The sequence below is a fragment of the Coenobita brevimanus genome, chromosome 93 (assembly GCF_032717465.1).
Source record: "Coenobita brevimanus isolate Jiangsu-jjx chromosome 93, ASM3271746v2, whole genome shotgun sequence".
NCBI lineage: Eukaryota > Metazoa > Arthropoda > Malacostraca > Decapoda > Coenobitidae > Coenobita > Coenobita brevimanus.
The window spans coordinates 2,979,729-3,002,580 of record NC_137046.1 but is presented as its reverse complement, the minus strand read 5'-3'; positions in this window follow the sequence as shown (position 1 = coordinate 3,002,580).

The following is a 22,852-nucleotide window of genomic DNA, read 5'->3' as shown; positions in this document are numbered from 1 at the left end:
AGCTGATGGTTTTGATAACGAAAGGCCTCTTGTAATGAGGGAGAAAAAGGCAGTAATCCAATAACATTGAAGAAAAATCAACTCCTCATGAGAAGCATTTTTCCTTGATATCGCTACGTGATTTCACTCACTTTCGGATATGCCTCGTATTATGATGGTAAGAAATAGTCTCTGAAATATTACGATTTTGTGGGAATCGATAATTAAGTACACTTTTTGCTTATATTTAACACTTATTGTTGACAGTCATACAGTGAATGCCAGATCCGTGCAGAGAGGGTGATTAGGTAACTACAATCAGTACGTTTGAGTAGGCCATCCAGAGTAGGAGTTTACAACTGGACACCCTGATCCTCCGCACTACACATGACTAATACGTATACGGTAGTGGAAATTCAAGGAAAGCCTGAACTGGCCAAGTGTGCTTCCTGTATGAAATCTACAGGACGAGTGAAGTATGGACTGCTTTGTGTGTGTGTGTGTGTGTGTGTGTGTGTGTGTGTGTGTGTGTGTGTGTTTAGTGGCGGAGTACGTATATGTATACAACGGTATATATGATGTGTGCTGGTTGAAGGATTTGTCTCAGTCAGGGAAGTGTATGTGTGTGTTTGTGGTACCGCGTTGGTGGTAAGTGTTTTGTGGTGGTGACAACAGGGTCCTCAAGGAAGTCTGTCAGGTTGCAGCCTCCAGTCACATGATGTACCAAGTTGCGTTTTACATGGCTGGCCCGATGGGTTCAAAATATGGTAGGATGATACCCTTGGGTTTTATGAATAGTTGGTCTATACTCGGTTCCAGGGAGTCTGACGCACTGATTTTGCCAACCGAGGACAGGTGGATCTGGTAACACTGCGCGACGTACTCGGGCGGTGATTGGTGGATTTCCGTTGTGTTTGAATGTGCTCCAAAGTGACTTTGTATTTCCACCAAGGCCCTCATTGATTTGTAAGATACCGGATTATATAGATACAAATTAAAGCAATGATATCTTTAATGATAAATATGTGCCTTTTAAATTACTAGAGATAAACCTGAACGACAATTATATAAAAAAATTAGCAAAGTCGCGACTGAACGTATCCGGACAACAGTCAGCGACTGTGGCGGGAATTTAGACGTTCATAGCGAGGTGGTTCCGAGGTCATGTGAAGGCTGGAATGTTTTCCCCACCACTACTACACAATGTTACAGTCTACAGTCTACACCATGCCCTTCATTACCTCATCTGCTCATATACACCCTGACCCTAGATATGCTTAGCTTAGCTTCGAATAATTATGATCTGTGTAAGCACACACACACACACACACACACACACACACACACACACACACACCTCACTGGGGTCAATACATGCTATTCTATTCTCAGTACATATAGTGTACATACACATTTTCATTACCTTCATAGGTAACAGTACAGTAGCTTTAAAAATCTGCATTTGTTTGTATTCATAGTCAGATTCAGTAGAACTATTTCTTACATGAATAAGTTTGGTGTTTGATTTTCCCTAACATTTTTTGTCATAAGAGAGACATGCAGACGGACACCCTATCACTGGTCACAATGCATCCTCAAGCATGTATCTCTGCCCCCTCGACAAAGAGCCGGGAAAGTAATGGATTACATCATTATAGAATGAACCAAATTTTTGTTAATGATGGAAAAGAGGAAGGTAAGATAAAAGCAAACTCCATGAGAAAATAATAGTTGAACTCTGCTGCTGTAATAAAACCCCGTGCAGTGTGAACGAAATCAAACATAATTAAATGAATTTAAATCAGTCGCTAACAGTTGTCCGGATGCGTTCAGTCGCGACTTTGCTTGCTTTTTGTTAGTATTGTCGTTCAGGTTTATCTCTAGTAATTTAAAAGGCACATATTTATCATTAAAGGTATCATTGCTTTATTTTGTATCTATATAATCCGGTATCTTACAAATCAATGAGGGCCTTGGTGGAAATACAAAGTCACTTTGGAGCACATTCAAACACAACGGAAATCCGCCAATCACCGCCCGAGTACGTCGCCCAGTGTTACCAGATCCACCTGTCCTCGGCTGGCAAAATCAGTGCGTCAGACTCCCTGGAACCGAGTATAGTAAGATGGTCACCAACTCTGATTGGGTTCCCGGGGTTGTCGTTGGGAAGGACCTATTACCTCAAGAACTAATGTATTTACGTTGGATATCTTTTTTTTTTTTTTTTTAATGTAAGGAAGAAGGAATCAAAGGCCAGAAGCCCCAAGATTGTTCCCTCCAAGAAAAAACAAAAACAAGAAAACAGAGCCAAATTCAAGATCCGTTTATTTCGTCTATGTCTTGGCTAGTTCCCATGTGGTCTATGTTTGTGTCGTCGCTCTCGGAGCGCCATCAGTGGGTGGTAGTGGAGCAGGGGTGTATGGGCGTTATTAAGGACATTGCGGCATGTGTCTGGGTTCGTCAGCCTGTGCTGGGGGAGTATCATTCACAGAGAACACTCTTCATTCAAGGTTAACTACTTTAACTGAGACTGGACTGACCCAAAGTTACCCTTGACCTTGAACGAAGTCGCTGTTTGATCCTCTGGCGAGCAGGTTTCTTTTCGTTCATCATTTTTATGGAACTCATGCAGAACTATAATATCTTCTTGTAGTTTATTCTTACTAATTATAGTTATGTTATGAGAGCGTCTTAGTGGCTTAATATACCTGTACCTCTGTATCACGACGTTCACCATTACCTCATATCATCCCGTAATTCCTTCATCCCCTCACCAAAGTTTTTGTCGACATTTATGATTATACTGTATTAACGTCACATTACCTTATCATTATGGCAGTTAGCTTGGTGTACAATTATGGGACGGAATACACTTAACCTGGGAGCAACAGCTGGTGTTATTGCATGGGTTGTGGTGGGGCTATGTACTGTACTGTACTCTCTGTGTTCATCCATCCCAGTATATTATATATGGGAGCAGCAGTTCGTGTTACTGTTTGTTTTGTGGTGGGCGCATGTACTGTGTGTGTGTGTGTGTACCCATGTTACTTTTATCTTTTTTCTTTTTATTCTGTTGTATATCGTCGTCTGTATAGCATCAAAAGTAATTATGGAGGTTCAGGAGAGAACAGTGGGCAGGGCGGCTGGTCTGACACTGGAAAAGGGAGAGTGACAGTTAATAAATATCTTTATTAACTGATGATGATGGCCTCCTCTTCGTCCTCCTCTTCGAATTATCCTTCCACTTGTTGCTCTTTATCTTTCTTTGTATTTACCCTTGTTTCTGTTATCGTGCATGGCGTGAGCCTCATATCAGGTTTTCGTAATAAAGGTCGCGCGTCCCATTTTTTCTTCTCTACATGTTTCCTTCCTTTATTCTCTTTCCTGTACCTTAATTACTTTCATTCTGTAATCTTTCATTTTCATTTCCTCTACCACTGTCTCTTGCTTCGTCCTCTCCTGCGCTTTCTTATGTTTCTTCAACACTCTCCCATCCAAACTTTTCTGTTTTTGCTTCGTTTCTCATTCCCTCCTTTTTTCTTTGTGTTCCTTCTCCCCTCCATTTAGGCATCTCAGTTTCCATTCTTTACTCTGATTCTCTCCCCCAGTGTTCCCTTCATTGCAGTTCCGTTACTTCTGTTAGCCGTCTATTCATTCCTGTAGTGTCCTTCCTTCTCATTCTTTCCATTTCAAACTAATAATATTATTTCCTCAGACATTATTTGTGTTTCTCTTTCATCACGCCATTTCTAATTATACACATGTTGCACCAGACCACCGGTAATGATAGCTGTCAGTCAGCACAACAGTGAGTGATACGGGTAATAACAGGAGACAAAGTTAATAGTGAAGGAGGATAGTAGTTCTTAAAACTTTTTTTCCTGCCTATCATCACTTCTGCTCAATCATCGCCCGAGTTCATCCCGTGTTTGATTTCTACGTATACAGTCACAGACCCCATCCACAATACTCGACTTCTACACCATTACCACCAGAGGACCGGCCATCCCTCGTTTCCCTTCATTATATGCGGTTACAGACACTTCAGATGATACGCAGCCCACGTCCCGCTGTTGATGATGACGCCCAGGTGTTGATGAGTGTGTGTGGGGGAGGAAATGGGGGGAGGCTTGGGTTGTGGTGAGGGAGAGGGGATGGGTTGTAGCAAAAGCTTGGAGGAGTTTATGTCGTGGCCACCCCACATGGCTTAACTCAAGGATTTAGGTGCTGCGTGTGTAATGAGGCAGTTTGAGGCGTGACACTTTTAGGTGTGGCAGATTGTGGTGTGGCAACTCGAAATTGGCAGTGTGAGGTGTTTCATGAGGTGTGGTAAGTGCTGTCTGTTGCACAATAACTTCTCTGATGGGATGTGCATTTATTTATAGATAACGCCACCGTCCCGACTCAGTAATAATCGTTTCTTCCCCGACCTCTGTTTTATACTCCCTCACATAGTTCTCTACTTACCACTTCTTGCCTTAACACTGGCGAAGGTAACACTATTGTGCCTGCCAAAGCTCACACCTCAGGCCCTCTTTTTGGCTGGGTCCCAAACACCTTTCTTCCTCCAATACCACTAGCAAAAGTAATACCACAGGCAGTGACAGTGCTCACACTCTTCGGTTCCACTTTTGGGCTAGGACCCAAGTAAATATTGTGGCTAAAAGCTATAAGTAAGGATGTGATGAGACCTGTTGGCTATTACCGAAGACCATGCACTTAGTCTTTCTTGAACGCTTGCACTTACGCACGCGTGCATGCATGCATGTATTTGGTCAGCGAGTTTGCAGTTATAGTCACAGACCTATATACAAATCTCGGGTCCATCGCACTGAATATGCTATCCAGACGAAGCCTCCTCTTGTCAGTTTTGTGACGCCAGTAAAGTAGTCTTACTGAAGACTGTTAACTAGTACCAACTGCAGACTGGCTACTGTAACTTCTCCCCCGCCCCCCCCTTTTTTTTTTTTGTCCAGAGCCGAACCTCTGGTAGAGGTATTGCAAAATTCTCAGTTACAGGACACCCCATCTTCATCGTAAGCTTACGTTGCTGATAGGGCTGTGATGTTGCTCTCTTTTGGCCCAGCAGTGGTGCAAATCCGCTCGCCAGAATAGTACTGTGATTTGGTGCTGCTGTACCCTGCACCTGTAATGTTACTGAACAGCTCCCCAGCACATATTGTGCTGTGATTCTGCTCTTTCCTGCATTAATAATATTGCTGACAAACTCCCAGCACCCAGTAAAGAAACACCCCCTACCCTGAAACCTGATTCCTCCCAGCACTTAGTATAGAAACATCCCTGCATTGGTTAGAACCTGATATTCCCGGCACCTAGTAAAGAGGCATCCCCACCTTGGAACCTGATACCCCAGCCAATGATTGGGCGGAGTCCAGATAAAGAGTGCAATATTCCATTGACATGATTATTACACAGGCGGTGAGATGATACCGTCTACCATCTGGGGCCAACACACAGCCATCCGAATATAATTACTTTCTGGAGTTTATATCCTGTGGTTGGTATTGGGGAGATGTTAGCGGGAAAAGTTTAGTATTTTCTGTGCAGTCTCGTTTTCTTGTTATATTTAGTATGCCTCCAGTAAAGGGTTAGAACCAATCAGGGGTTAGAACCAGTCAAGGGCTAGAGCCAGTCAAGGGTTAGAACCAGTTAAGGATAAGAACCGGTCAAGGGTTAGAACCAGTCAAGGGTTAGAACCAGTCAAGGGTTAGAACCAGACCCCATTATCCTCATACAATTCAGTGCATCATTTATATTTCATTCCTACCACTGGCAGACGATTTTATTCTACATAGGACAGACCTCTCGTAATGAACAGGTTAAGCTGCTGTGACAGATAGGAAATTAATATCTCTTCCCTGGCTCAAATTATCGTGAAATATTGACTAAGTAATCCTCTCTCATAATTGTTATTCCTGTTGTACCCGTGATCTTGGTCCATCTCTGCCCTTTGATCCACATACTTACGATCGAGTCTGTCCGTACTAAGATATATTTTGGCAGACAGGAGAGGGAAGGGAAGTGCAAAGTGTTTCCATGACTCGTCAGCTGCGCCGCCCGTTTTTTATTTAGGTTATTTAGTCAGATAATGAGCGATTGGTGAAAAAGATAACTAGATCTGATGTGAGAGGTGTAAAGCTGAGAGGAAGACCACGAATAGGATGGATGGACAGTGTGAAGAGAGCGCTGGATGCGAGAGGGATGTCTGTTGAGCAAGGAAGAGTGGCTGTGCGTGACAGAAATAAATGGAGAGAAATTGTGAATGAATAAGTGATGACGCAGCCCTGAGGGGATATTCTCCCGCATTTGGTCTGATCAGCTAGTCAGGTCAGGTACGGGTAAGGGGATGGGTCTGTTATGATGTGGCAGGGGTAAATCAGTTCTGCTGTCGCGCCCTGCTGCGGATGTCACTGATTGCATTGCGCAGTTGACCCTTGTGCGGTGTGGTGCGGTGAGGATCTGTCCGTTCTCCCCTTTGGGGCTAAGATGTGAATGAATGTGTTTGAATGGATGAGTAAATGGAGAGTGTGTCGTCCTGTCTCGGCTACCTCCCGTTCCTTGGGGGAAGCAGCCTAGGTATATAGTATAGTATTTAGTCAGTCCCACAAGTCTTTGTCCTTCCTGCAAAAACTGATCTTAATTACGAGAGGAACTTAACGTACCCTACTTTATTGATCTCAGTCCCGGCTCATAAGAGTGAACTCATTGCCATTATCAGACAACGAAACATGTTTACTGCCTCTGTCCTGCCTCAGTCCACTCTATTTTTGCCTTCTTAGTTCTCCTGCGGGTATACCTATAATTTACCATTAGCATTAATTCATATGATTGTTGTTACTGGATATGGTTGTTGAGGCTGTGCGACTTTATAATAGGATGCAAGCGTCTGATAATCAGATCTGAGAGCTAATGAAAAGAGGGTGAAGGGAGAAAGCTGTAGATGAACTAGAAATTAATGAGATAGAGGAAGCGAGGACATGAATGGTTTTTACTACTATACTTAGAGAGAGAGGGGGGGAAGGGGGGTTATAAGGAGTTACAAGGAAAAGTTAGCATCTCGAAGACCTTGCGGCCGAGGAGATAACTTCGTACTTGTCTGGGAATGCATATCCAGTTCGAATTCATTCTAGTAACCTAGTATAAGATTCCGTCGTGGTTTCTTTTGAACTACTTTACTGTAGTGCTATTAACATCACCCATACGAAATCTGTTTCAGGTGGAACAAATCTTGTATGTGGAAAAAAAAAAATGCTGGTGTTAAATCTTTCCAGTTCCAGCTTCCAACCATACTTGCATGTTGAGTTCGTGTTGAGACTAAGCAACTTTCTATGGTCAAGTTTTGTCAGACTCATTCAGTATTTTAAACACCTCAATAAGCTGATCTCATAGACTACGAGTTCCTTAAGGAAACAGTCCCAGAGCTCTCAGGCGATCCTGATAATTGTCTCCTGATGGATGGAATAAGTTTTGTAGCTCTAGGAACTCTTTCAAGTCGATCCATGTCTTTCCTGAGTGACGGTGAAAAGAACTGCACAGCATACTCCGGAAGCGGCGGTATTAATGAGTTATACAGTGCACGAACAATCTCTATTCCTTTAACGAAATTGCCTCTGGATGAAGCCTAGGAATTTTTGGGCCCTTTTCTCTATACATTTATGCACTGTTTGCAACATTCTGGGTTACTGCTTGTAATTCCATATTACTCATTCTCAGAATTCACGCCAAAAGTGCATAGTCCTACCCGGGATATGCATGGCCAGTATGCATCACCTTGCATTTCTCCAAGTTAAATGGCATTTACCATGTCTCAGACCACCCCTCTAGGCTACAAAAGTTTGCCTAGAAATTTTCCGTTTCTTCAAGACTGCTTACATTTGCTCCAAGTTTGATGCCATCTGCAAACATTGACATCACACTTAACTGGCCAACATCTACTGTGTGTTGTTGATATAAATAATAAATAAACAGGAGTGGAACAAGGACAGACCCTTGTGGAGCTCCATAAGTCACTGACATCTAATCACAAGAAATTCCTTTGATCACAACTCGCTGTGCCCTATCCATTAACCAGTTTTATATCGTGAGTGTAACCTCCCTGTTAATACCAAGTGCTCATACTTTTGACATTAAATGAGGATGAGCACATTGTCGATTGCCTTTCGAATATCTCGGAGAAAGGATGTCTACTGCTCTATCCCAGTCACACTCACACAACATTTTGCGGAACAGTTCAGTCAAGTTGGTTAGGCATCATGTATGTTGTTTGAACCCAGACGGGGAGTCCATAACCAGGCTGTGATTTTACAGGTGTTTGACTGTCCTGTCTACAATTATTCCTTCTAACACACACACACACACACACACACACACACACACACACACACACACACACACACACACACACACACACACACACACACACACACACACAGTAATAAGAAGTCAGGTTCAGGAAAGAGAAATTGCATCATGGACGGAGCATGAGTCGTAATTGCAGTAATACTAGTACCGTATTCACTGGGGGTTAAGCAGATTAAGTCTGTCTGTCTGTCTGTCTGTCTGTCTCTCTCTCTCTCTCTCTCTCTCTCTCTCACACACACACACACACAAACCTCAGCCACAACTACTCTCCCTTTACGCGCGTGCGTTTTGTGTGTGTGTGTGTGTGTGTGTGTGTGTGTGTGTGTGTGTGTGTGTACTGAGGAGCAGAAGTATGTTCAAACCACTTCACGCGATGATCATTAAGCACAACTAGGTACACTTACTGGTGGCGTTCAGTCCCCAGGCCAGTGCACCTGCTTCTCCCCCACAGCAGTCAGGCATCACCACCATCAGCCACCCGCCAGGATCACCACAACTCCTAAGCGCCGGTAACACATAAGCAGCCTTGTACCGCTAATGACACACGTGTTATCTCACACTCCTCCAAACAAGACCGCTAGTAGTTGAGGGTCCCTGTTAATGCCGTCTCTTGCTGCTCAGTTTAGGAGACTGACACAGTAACCTTCCTCCCACACCACACCTGCTGCTGTGCTGTAGAATCCCCAGCCGCGTTCGTCTCCAGTGTCACTCATTCTCCATCTTGCTTTATGCCTGGTCTCAGAATTCAGTCAAGGTTATGGCCTCAAAATTCTAATAACAGTCCACGATTCTCTCCTGTCACACGAACCTTCTCTCCTTCACTTGTGTACAATTACAATCCTCTATTCTCACCACTCACCACTACTTTGTCTCTCCTACCATTCCAAGCCTGCTTCCGGTATGTAGCCTACTCCTTCACTCCATTTCCTCACGTCGTTGATGAGTTGATGTTAATTACTGCTAAAGATCTTAATAGCTTCAGACCCTAATCGTAATCAAATCTCGGATCTGGCTGATTCCCCAGCCCGTAAATCCTCATTGCGCCCACACCTCCGTCCAGTTCGATCCTAAGCTGTATTAAGGCTTTTTCGCTAGCAGAAGGCGCCCCTGATCTTGGTAATGAAGGACATTCAGGCCAGGCTACCTGGATGGCTGTGAAATATTGCGTAGGAGATGTAGTGGGTGAGTGGGGCCTTGGTTAGTTAAAAGTCAACCTCTTCATTATCAGCTATCCTACCTCCGTCTCTCCCTCCTTCCTGCTGTTAACCCTCATCTGCCGTGTAGACGTCCCCATTCCCTGTTTTTTTTTTTTTTTTTTTTTCTTTTTTTTTATAGCTCCTCTCTCCTTTCAAAATTTTCTCTCTTAGTCAGTCCATTCCATATTATTTTCATTCCTTCCCTCTATTTCATCCTCTTTTCCTACATGCGTATCCTCTTTGCTCTGTTTCTCCCAACTCCTTATACCTTCCTCCCGCATTTCCTTCTCTCCCCGCCCACGATTCCTGGCGATGAAGCTTAATGAACTAATTTATATGTGGTGGATGTACAGGCTTATCAGATGGTTGTAACTCGATAAATGTCGGTGAGAATATAGAAGCATTTTTTATCATTAGTATCACGCCATCTCTCTCTCTCTCTCTCTCTCTCTCTCTCTCTCCCAGGTCAGTGTTATGTATGTGTTTTTATGTATGTATGTGCTCTTATATGTATGTTTGTGTTTGTGTGTGGGTAGATTTGCGAGTTTGGATGTGAGTGTAGGGGTATGAGCGAGGATGTGTGGATAGGTGTTAGGATGTGGGTGTGAAGGTGTGGATGTATTTAGGTGTACATGTGAATATGAGGGCTAGTGTGTGTGGGGGTGGATGTAAGTGTAAGGGTATGAGGGTGGGTGTGTGGATAGATGTTAGGATGTGGATGTGAAGGTGTGGGTGTATAATGGTGTGAATTTGAAAATAAGTATTAGAATGGATGTGTAGTTATGGGTGTGGGTGTGATGATTTGAGGGTGTGGGTGTGAGTATGAGGATATGAGGGTTTGGGTGTGAGTCTGTGTAGGTAGGTGTAAAGTTCTAGATGTGAAGATGTGAGTGTGCGTATGGGTATAAGTATGTGGGTGTGGATGTTTGGTGGGGGGTAGATAGGTGGGTGTGTGTGGATGTGGGTATGTGAGTGTGCGGGTGTGGCTGTGGGTGTGAGGGTGTGGGTGTCTGTTTCCGCCTCCGCCCGTCCTTCTCCACGATGTTATATACCCTCCTGTATCATACTGTATTTAGCATCTTGTGTGTTCAGGCGGGATACCTCTTTACCTCCTTCACCTTGTGTGTACCGTAAGTCGTCTTTTATTCAAATATAATGAAAGAGTTATACATTGCTTTTTTTGGACAATCATGACAGGTGTTTTAATTGAGGATTTGATGGTCGATGCTGAAATTTTTACTTTATACTTTCAGTTGAATACTTCTTAGTTTGCCATCACTCCATCACTCCCTCATGTAACGGTGTTGATGTATCTTTTTAACGGGACAGGATTACAGTGACATCAATAAATTCATCAACTGTTGGTCAGAATTCAATACATAAGTAACGCTATTGCATTATTGAGAAGAGCTGTATGTGGGGAGCCTCCCCACGCATGAGAGTTGTACTCTACACAGGGGCGAATAAAACCCGTGTGTAAAGTCAACAACTGTGTAGGGGTAAAGAAGGCACGGAGTTGGCTTAGCTTACTGTGTGTGTGTGTGTGTGTGTGTGTGTGTGTGTGTGTGTGTGTGTGTGTGTGTGTGTGTGTGTGTGTGTGTGTGTGTGTGTGTGTGCTTTCTAATGTTTTTAGGCTACTTTTCTTTATTACCCGTCTCCGATCCTGAGGGACTCGAGGACGAGTACTGTTTTCACTCGGTTTGTCTTCGTTTGTTTGTTTGTCTGTCTGTCTGTCTGTCAGTCTGTTAACAACTTTACGCGAAAACTACTGGTGCGAATTTGACTAAAAACAGGGATGATGGGCTATGACCTGATCACCTGATTAAATTCAAGGCCCAGGCTGTAGGCCCCAAAATGTTAGAAAACGGGGATGGGTATTATTATTATTATTATTTGCCCATAACTCCATTCAAATTCGTCATATCGACATGAAACCAAAACCTAAAGGTGCATCTTTCAAATCTGCATCCTATAGCATGCTTCATTTGATCACGGGCGGTCACCCCTGGTAGCGGTAGGGGAGTCAATGTCAGGTGGGTCGGGCCTAAAATTTCACATGGGCATAAAATCGTCAATTTTCACCCGATTTACTCTAAATTTGATGTGTCATCTTTGACTAATTATCCTGTTGTGTTTACACATCAGCACTAAAATGACTGCCGGGGACGGGTTTGCTGTACCATGGCACCCCTGTTCTTACTGTAAACCCGACTGCACATTCCCCCTAGTGTATCTTTTAAGCTCGTTTACTCATATCTTTATTTATATCAGATTATATTAGGTCCACTGCGGGATCGAACCTCCTCTTCACAGGGTGAGTGATAGCCAGAATTAATCCTTACCCATACTAGCGAAGTACGAATCGGGAAAGGACGTTTGCAGGAAGAGTGATGCGTGTGAAAAGTGGATATTGTAGTGGCTGTGTTTATAAGAATCTGTATGTGTTGTCGGTGTACTGTACAGGGTTTACGGATATAATCAAGCATGTAAAAGGACATACCAGCAGTACCCAGTTTAAATATCAGCCAAAGTGTGGGCTCGAACCCGTACCTGGGGCACGCACATCATGAGACTGGTACTTTAACCACCTGAACCCAGAAGCTCCATTTTCCTCTTTACTATGACCCACCAGTTGACATGCATGGTAGTTGTTATATATATTTGCTGACGATTTCGGATGGAGGGTTCGGTGGGTGGGGGTAGTCTTCCTACTTTCCTATCCCTGTCTTTCACTCATATAATAGGTTAATTATAGTTTGTCCAGTTACAAGAAGCCTCAAAAGAACCAGTGGATCTCTCTTGCTATTTGCCTTTCTTTGTACTCGTTTGTGTATCAGTAATATGAATACACACACGTAGCTGATGGTGATTCACGCTTGAGAGTGTCTGAGGCCAGGTACGGACGGTACAGTCAAAGACAAATATCTTCCCATTTCCGTCTAAAGAAAATTTACACCTGGCGAAATACAATTAAAACCCAATCTCTACTAGTGCATGTTTCAAATGGTTCGATTTTTCCTCTATATGTTTGTCAAACTTTGGAAAATATGTCTATCTCTGTACATAAAGGAATCAAGCACAGATATACAGTACAATCACAGAAGGGGGAGGGGATCTGTGAATGAGAATGGGACATAGAGGACGCGAAATAGAAAAAGGTAAATAAGTTAAAAGGAAAAAGAAAATAAATGAGACGTGAAACTGGGGCAATGAATGATACATGAAAATATATATTACACCCAAAGCTAACACGAGAGGCAAAAATACTCTTCTCCCCTAGTGTGGAAACTCCCAGATTTTATAGAATTTAAACACATCGCTTGAGCATTTATCCCTGAAAATATTGTCATTTCTTCACCATTGCCATTTTGTAAATAAGTAAATGATTACATATATATTGTATAAATGAGTAAATAATTAAACAAAAAAATATACATTATATAAGTAAATGATAAATAAATATAAAAAAATGTTTATATTATGTGTGTATGTGTATATGTATGTATGAATGTATGTATGTATTTATGTATGTATGCGCGCGCGCCTGTTGAGTAAGGGGTGACTGTGAAGGATCTTGGGCAGTACATGGGGTCTGCTCAGATGATACACAGAACCGTGCATGAAAAGTCTCAGTACCATGCAGAAACTCAGGCCCCTGAAAGTGCCAGAACAAATCTCCCGCTACACACACTTTATTATGTGATATATATGACTTGATTTACTTGTACATCAACTTCAAAACTTCAGTATAAATTAAACGTTGCCCCAACCCCTTCCCTGGTGAATGATTTTGGTGTAAAGTCTCAGTGGACCTCTACAAGAATCTCCAGTCAGCCTTAATCCTACAAAAATTTCGAAGTCCTCAGAATATTTTTAACGTAGTGGGTTTTGGAGGGTAGGCCTAATCTTTCGTTTGTCCTGTAATCTGTAAGAGAGGTATATGCTGGAGACTTTAAGAGGAGGACTCCGAGAAATTGTACGATATTTGTGAGGGAGGTTAACAGTTTGTGCATTAGCTTATTTGAGTTTGTAATGGCAACATTACAAATGACCCGCGTGGGAAAGCAGGTATCTTTGCCAGTACATTTGCCAGAAATTCTACCTTAGAGGAAGCCAGCCAGAATGTCCCAGCACTAGAACGTGACTCTCCTGAAACTGTTCCACTTAAAATACAGACAAAGTACTTGAAATCCATCCTAGACAATTTACCTACCAACAAAGCTCCAGGCCCAGAGGAATTCCGCCAATTGTTTTGAAAAAGTTCCCCAGAACTAGACTATGTTCTTGCTAAATTATTCAGACTATGCATACGTACTTCTTTATTCCCTAATTCATTGAAAGAAACCAATATCCACCCAATTCCAAAGAAAGCAAGTTCCTCTGACCCCTCTGATGACAGACCAATAACTGTTACATCTTCTCTCGGTAAGGTGTTTGAAACTGTAATCAATAAGCACATGGTTAAATATCTTGAAACCAACAACTTAATTAGTGATAGACAATATGGTTTTCGCCACGAATGATCCGCCATTGACATACTCAATCTCCTGACTCATACTATGCATCAATCAGTTGACCTACATGGTGAAACTCATGCTGGAGCCCTGGATATTTATAAAGCCTCCGACAAAGTGTGGCACCGTTCCCTGTTGTTCAAACTCCCTTGCTGTGGACTAAACTCTCTTGTTCCTTTGATTTCACCATATCTCAACAACAGAAAAATATGAGTAAAAGTAGATGATGTTTATTCCATTTTCCACTCAGTTAATGCTGGCATGCCACAGGGATCAGTTCTGGCACCAACCCTGTTCCTCGTTCATATTAATGATCTCTTATTTGTCACTCACAATCCCATCCATTCATATGAAGATGACTCAACACCTCATAGTTCATTCACACACAAACATCCATTTACAAAGTCTGATATCTCTAACTCTCAACTCAGTACAGCCATCTCTTTAAATCAAGACCTATCCACGATCAGTGAATGGGGACAAAATAACCTTGTCTCATTTAATGCTAGTAAAACTAAATATATACAAAATACTAATAGACAGATATTGCCAGATTCGTATATTACCTTCAGTGCTACAGATATTCCCATTTCCAAAAGTACGGTATTAAAATTCTCGGCGTCTCACATAACAATGCCCTCAGCTGGACCTCTCATGTCAGATCACTTGCTAAAACCGCCTCAAAGAAACTTGGATTATTGTACAGAGTCCGTAACTTCTTCACTGACGAGCAGTTAGCTATAATTTATAAAAGTCATGTGCGCTCTCAGCTTGAATATTGCACACCCTTGTGGAATGGATGTGGAGAGGTTGCATTAAAACAACTAGACAAAATTCAGAACAAAGCTGTTAGAATTATTAATAATCCTGCTGTTACTAATAAACTACCTCCCCTGCAAGTAAGAAGGAATGTTGCCTCCCTTGCATTATTTTACAGATATTTTTATAGCAAATGCTCAGACGAAATTGCGTCCATTGTGCCATCTCTCCATGCCTTCCCTCGTGCTACACGGGCATCTGGTAGCGCTCATGACTGGAATGTCACTCAGCCATACTGCAGAACTTCTGCCTATCAGAATTCTCTCATTCCCCGAGCTGCATCTCTCTGGAACTCGCTTCGCCAGGGTTGTTTCCCTTTAAACTTCAACCTACAACTGTTCAAGTCTAACTGTTACAGATATTTTATGAACAGAGGACACCAGTAATCTGGTGTATGGATTTTTTTGTATTCATTTGTTTTTCCTTCCTCTGTTATGTTATTTAAAAAAAAAAAAAATGTACTGCTTTGTAGGATCTGATGACTGAAGGAGATGGAAAAGGTTTGTAGATTTGAGTCATAGAGCTTAAAGATGTTATAGATTCTGTATAGGAAATTCGTAAGATGAAGATATGTGGGAGGCGTTCTGTTAGACTATGATTTTGTGGGAAGGAAAAAAAAAAAATGAACTTTTCTTATGCACTGACTCCCGACACCATATAGGGTACCAATTACGAGTTGTCCGCGGCCCTCCGTCTCAGTGCAGTGAAAGGCGTAACGAAAGATTAAGTGTTGGCGTCTGTTGATTCCTTTTAATGGTGTGTGTGTGTGTGTGTGTGTGTGTGTGTGTGTGTGTGTGAGAGAGAGAGAGAGAGAGAGAGAATGGAGGCTGTTTTGTTTCTTTTGTTTGTGCTATTTAATGTCTTTAGATTTCTTTCCCTTATCCTTCCTGTAGACCTGATCACACATCCACTTCAGTATATTCATTAAGCTATTGTATCTGTCTCTATATCAGTCCAAATTAGTTCCACTGCAGAATCGAACCTTCACCTTGGATGGAGAGTAATAACCAAAATTAACCCTTCCCTTTGTTGGCGAAGTACGAATGGGGAAGAGATGTCTGTAGGAAGAGTGATGTATGTGAAAAATAAGTGTTGTAGTGGCTATGTATAAGTCTGTGTATACCGGTGGTGCAGCCTGTAGGATTCATAAAGATTCAGTCACGTGAAAGAACATACCCGCTTCACCCACGTTAAATGTCCGCCTGGATGGGGATCGAACCCTAGTCTCTGGGAACACGCATCACGAAACGAGTACATTAGTGACCTGAACACCGCAGCTCCAGTCGCTCTAACTATGACCCACCAGTTAGCGTGTATGGTAGTTCTTACTGTTTCCTGCCTATCTCGGCTGGAGGGTTTGGAGGGTAGGATAGTCTTCCTGCTTTGCTACCCTTGTCTTTCACTCATAGAATAGGTTAATTATAGTTTGTCCAGTGACAAGAAGCCTCACAAGGACTAATGGAACTCTCTTGCTGTTTGCCTTCCATTGTACTCGTTTGGTTATCAGTGGTATGAATTCACATACGTAGCTGTTGGTGATCCACGCTTGAGAGAGTGACTGGGGCCAGGTACACCAAGCACAGATACACAGTACAAGCACAGAAGGGGGCGGGGGCTGTGAAGGAGAATGGAACACAGAGGACGCGAAATAAGAAAGATAAATAAGTTAAGAGGAAGAGGAAAATAAGTGAGATGTGAGATAAGGACAGTGGATGATAAATGAAAATATATATTACACCCAAAGCCAACACGAGAGACGAAAGTACTCTTCATTCCTAGTGTCGAAACTCCCAGATTTTATAGAATTGTAACACATCGCTTCTTCAGCATTTATCCCTGAAAAAATTGCGTAACTTTTCCTTCACCATTGCCAGTAATTCACTGCACGAAATAAACACACTGAAAATATATACTAGTACACAGTTCTCTTTTAGCAGGCCGTAAATTCCTGCAGCGAGTATGTTATGATTAAGTCATTCCTGGGTGTTTCGTTTTCTTTCATCTCCAGGGCCGTAAATTGCTGTGAATATTCAATTAGAGAGAGAGAGAGAGTTTGGATGTATGTGTACAGTATGTGCGTCCGTGCTTGCGTGCGCAGACCAATTGTTTTCTTGAACTGCAATATCGCTAAGCTGTCTTGTCTGCGCTGTTATCTCTATGTTTTTCTATGTACCGTATTTGTTTGCATCTGCCCTGTCTGAGAGAGAGAGAGAGAGAGAGAGAGAGAGAGAGAGATAATAATAATAATAATAATAATGGTGATGATGATGATAAGCCTTAAATGTTGCTTTGTGATGAGAGAGGAATAAAAAAGAAATAAAAAACGTGAAATCTGGAGGCAGTTTTCAAATGATATCGCTTAGTATCACATTAATCTTTTTGTTCCTCTGTGGTCACATATATTTCATGCTAATCTAATCCCTGCAGCTGAAAATATTTAAAGACATGAAACTAAATTGTATGAAGGATGGACACCTGGAATTTAACCAAGCGGAATACATATTTGTAATTCTGGAGGGAGGCAATAGTTATTCCTTGAATGTGTCTGCTTTTAAATCTCCCGTTTTAAAAGACTTACCACTACCGCAGACGAACAGTATTTTTCCCACTACATTTAATTAACGCAGAATACACCAAACACTACTTTCCAAAATTGACCTTGAAATGTACTGAATAATGATACTGGTCGGATAACATAGTGCATATAAAATGTAGAATATGTATTAAACTATAGCAACGTCTCACTACTCTCACTTGCCGGTCAGCGTTGGGGCTGCTAATCAAGGCTGCCAACTGTAGCAAAATTGATGAGGTGGTAAATTTGCCTTATATACCACCTTTGCCATATATGTTTCTGATTAAGTATTTTGGGTATAGTTTATACATATTTTTAGGAGTATTGGAGAGTCAGTAGATGGTGCTTCAGGCACTTGGTATCCTTAATAAAAAAAAATGTGTGGTTGTTTATCGTGGTTAGGCGCCGTCCCGAGTCGCACAGCAAGTTCATTAGGCTACCTCAGTTACTCGTGTCTGCTCAGTTGGGTGGTGTCATACACTCTGCCACATTTACAATATTTTGGGAATTGAACTGCTTGTGTGCTTACGCAGTGCTGGCTACGGCGCAAACACATGACTGCAGTGAAAACTTGACGAGGAAATTGCAATGAAGCAGTGTGGTGGTGAAGAAAACCATTTAACGAATGAATGGCCTGTGCTGTGCCTGGCGTGTTTGAGGCATCATGGCATCATACCTTACTGAAGGTGATGTTTCTGTGACGAAACCAGTGATGGAGTAGGCTGGCTGGAAGATGTGCAGGTTAGTTTTACTTTGAAGGGACTAGGGGGCAATGGAAAGTTGCAAGTAAGTTGTGATTACCCAGCGTTTTGTCAGCAACTACTGTTAGGAAGTTGGGACTTTCTTTTTTTTAGTAGGAAGATTAGAGTGTTTTATTATGATGATGATGATGATGATGATGGAAGGAGGGGGCGTCCACTACCCACTCACTCTATGTAGCGCTGCTTTTCGTTGACTTACACTAAGTGACAAGCGCGATGTTTTTCTTTTACCAACGAGGAAACCGTTTACTATATTGGGTAGTAACCATAAAACCAAATGACGCCAGGTGGTCTAGTGGATCAGGGTGCGCCAGCCGAATGAGGCCCGTGTTTCCATTCGAGGCGTGACTGTTGCTCATTTTATAAAAGTATTTTCCTAAGCTTAACAAAATAGTCTTGATATGGAAGTTAAAAATACTCGTCGGAAGGGGGCGGCGAATGAGAAAGGGAGGAAAAGAAAAGGTTGGAAAGTGAGAAAGATCCTGAGTGAAGGGAAGAGGAGAGAAACACCGAGGGAAAAAATGGAACAATGAATGAAGAAGCGAGGAGATTGGCTTTTTTGGGGGAGAGTGTGGGTGAGGGCGTTAGCTTCATATTTCTTCCCTCCCCCTTTTCACCTTGTAACCCCACCGCCTGACATCCGTAACTCTCTGGGTCAGGTGTGGTGTGTGTGTGTGTGTGTGTGGCCGGCAAAAAATTGAATTTGGGAGTTTCCGTCCCTTCCCCATAATATACTGGGGGCCAAGTTACGATTGAGATAAGATTTCTGATATCGGCTACTAATCAGCCACCCTTTCATTTATCACTCTTCCCCTCTCACTCCTCCCCTCGGCCTCCCAGCCCCCCCCCCCACCGGTTACCACCTCACTCCCCCACATCTCACCACTCTTCCTTCATCCACAATTCATTCACTTTCCCTCCCTCCACACCTAACCCACTGTCCCTCCCTCCACATCTCACCCACTCTCCCTCCCTCCACATTTCACCCATTCTCCTTTCCCAAACATCTCACCTACTCTCTCCTCATCTCACCCACTCTCCCTCCCTCCCTCCACATCTCACCCATTCTCCTTTCCCAAACATCTCACCCTTCCCTTTCCATCCACTGTTTTCTTTTATCCACACATCACTTACTCTCCTATACTTTTAACTTTCCCACCAACACTTCTCTATATTCATTCTCTCCTGTGTCTCTTCTCTCCCACTCCTGTTCCATCTTCCCAGTCACTATCTTTTCTCTGACACTTCAGTCACTCTCCCTTCTTCCCTATTTTCCACCCTCACCTCTTTCATACACAACTTCTCATTCAGCTTATTTAACTTCTTATCTTTCACTCTTCCCCCTTCCCCCTTCCCCCCACTCGCCCTTCCTTTCTCTACTGCTCGTTTACTCTGCTCCTCCAACATTCTTCTGCACAATCTTTTCTTTTTTACTTCGTACTCACCGCATACTCTTTCTCCACCCCTATACCTCCCACCCTCCCCCACTCTGTCCCACTCTCCCTTCTTCCAGATCTCACCCAGTCTCTCCTCCATCCTTCCAAATCTCACCAACTCTTCCTTCTTCCCTCCTGCTCACGCCTCCCTTCTTCAGTCTTCTCGCCTCGAACCCATTCATTCTGCAGTGTAGTGGTTGTGACTGAACTCTGCGCAGATGCTGTAATAATATTTAATGCTGTATTACTAACCCTATGGATAATACTTGCAGCAGATTACTGATGGTAATTATGCGGGGACGAGTGCCTGAGTGTGAAGGATGGAGGCTGTTGGAGTGGCCGTGCCTCTCTTTTTCACCACCAGAGTTCCAAATAATCTTCTTGAGCACTGAAATTGACCATTCATATTGTGTTCACCCGTGCAAGGATTTTTAAAATATATGTGTGATCGTGTACTGAGGATTTGTTAATGATGTGTCCGTCACGGGCTGAGGGAAGAACAATAAATTCATATTGTCAAGAATAATATTCGTTCAATTCCTAGCAACAGCTGAAAGCTTGCTTCCAGTCCTTGGAAGCAGGAGTCCGCTTTTAAATCCACCCAACCTTTTATTTTCCTTGCGAATAACTGAGTCATATGCAGGTGCAGTGCTTCGTCTTTACCTAGTGGTGGTTGTGTCAAAACTACATTCAGATTTTCCTCGGTGAAGCTATATAGTCATTTCCATCCAATTGTTCCTTCATGCATCTATTGTACTGCATCCCTCCACCTCAGCCGCACCTTCAGCTCCATGATTTCATTGATCTCTGTAACGGAAGTCATTTATTCAATTCCTTCCAACTCTCTCTTTCATACTCGGTCCTGTCCCTTCATCTCGTCCGTGGTCTGCATCTCCTCATCCCACCTACTTCACTCCCTCCACCTGCATTTTCTCCCTATATCGGTACTTTCATTTAATCCGTGGTCTGTCTCTCATGCCGTTTACCTTCGTAATTGCAGTTCATCATTCCATGGCAACCCAAAGTAGGCCAAGCAAGCACGTCAGACCGGTAGCTTAACAGAGGCAGAATCAACTTACGCTCTCAACCTGACCCTTACATCTCTCTAATCTGGACGTTCGTGATACCGTATCTAACTGGTTCAAGGATCTCATGTCGATGGTCAGGCTAGATGAGGTTGTATTTACCCGTTCCTTAGGTTAGGTTGGTCATTGACTCAGTGATTTAGGTGACCGGCATGCAGTGGTCCTAAAAGCGTGTCGGGTTATCAGAGGCTTGACACCAAAGCCTGTATTCTCGTTGGTTAAGAAAACACCCCAGCGCTTCTTCCTTAGTGATTTATTTTCGGATATGTCTGGTTAATATCTTGTTGTACTCTATATTATGTATTCATAGTATGGGGATATGAGTAGGATTCATGTAACATGAAGAAGGATAATAAGGTGTAATAAGCAAAATAAATCGGTTAAGAACAGGTGACGGGAACCTCCTTTTCGACAAGAATACGTGCCTTAGAAACCGTGCGTTTAAATCCCAAACTGCAACCAAACCACTTAAGTACGGAGTAGTGGACTTCATATTTTAATTTATTAAGTCCTATTTCTTCCTGTTGCAATGAATGGCCTGAGGATATTTAGTGTGTTACAAGTTTCCATAAGTCCCACCAACTCATCAAAACACCTCCGCTAATACTAGCACGTCAGTCCTTAGTTTAGTCTTCCTAGCGTACCATTTTAATGTAGATCATGGGTATTAGATCTCAAGAAGTGATATGGGAGTGTACAGTGGTACCCTCTGGTAATGTGTGGGTGGGATATTGAACCTCCAAAAAACAGGTTACTAGTCTGTGATCAGAGTCTAATGCATACAGTTAAAAAGCCACCGACCAGGGTGTATCCCCTAGAGACCAGAAATAACCACGATCATCGACTGCCATCCCTTCCCTCCCCCATCCGCCCCCGCCCGGTTACATAATATTAATCATACATCATATCTGTACGTCAAAATTCAGCGTGTGAACTGCTATATGACCTGTTCAGACTGGTGATAGGTTTGGTGGGTGAGTGGTTGAGGAGGATGGTGATGTTGATAGGATCCACAGATGATTGTGGGACTATGCTTTGCCTGATGTGTTATGATCCATTCTACTCAGTGTCTGGTGGGGAAGTTGATTCCTATATGTACTGTACTGTATTTTATGGAATCTCAGTAGTATTTGACTGATGAGTGCGTATGCTGGTTACGTGTTTGTGTGTGTATATATGTGATGTTTAGAGTACGTATCGTTAAGAGTGTGCTACTGACTCCTCATGTGATCGTCTGAGGGAATAACCAAACTACATGTTGCATCGTAAGAAACATGAAGGGAAAAACTTGTTGTGGACGTGGAATAGAGAATATAGTCACAGCAACCTAATGTGGTGGTTTATGACGTTGTTGGTGACAGAGCAGCGAATGTGGTGACAGCAACCGAATGTCAGGTGTGTAAGTGTGGTGCTTCATGGATTTAATGGTGATATAGAAGCGAATGTGGTGAAAGCAACTTGAAGGCCAGTGTGTAAGTGTGTTGCTTTATGAAATTCTTTGTGCTTAGCCTTTGTCTTTTATTAGTCCGAATGGGAAGACACCTCATGTACGAATGGTCTGTGTTTATCTTTTGTAAAGCATTTTTCTTGTCAGATTTCTCTCTGGTTGACAATATGGGTTCCGCTAGGGCGCTCTGTTGGTTCGCAGATTCCCGTATTGCCTAATTTTTTTAATGGCTGTGCTACCACGCCAAGCACATTCGAAGTCTTCGTCGAATTTGGATTATTATTATTTTTTTTTTACAAATATATAATGGCCTCCTATAGTCCTCTCTCTCTCTCTCTCTCTCTCTCTCTCTCTCTCTCTCTTATGCATTCCGTTACATATGAACTTAAGTCATAATTTTCCTATCTGGTCGATCAGAAGCTACTGTTACGAGTGCAGTTTTTCTTCTAAAAGGTATGATGTTATTATAAGTGTTCCTCGTGGTTGTCTCTACCCACTCTTCCCGTCTGGGCTATACAGCTTTAGCTACTTATACTTTACACAGATTATTATATTTTTCACTTTTCCAGTGACTTCATTTAGTAAAGTTTAGTTTCTTAGCCAGTAACAGAACTTCAGTATTTGGTGGTAGAGTATTATAAATTTACATATAGACAGT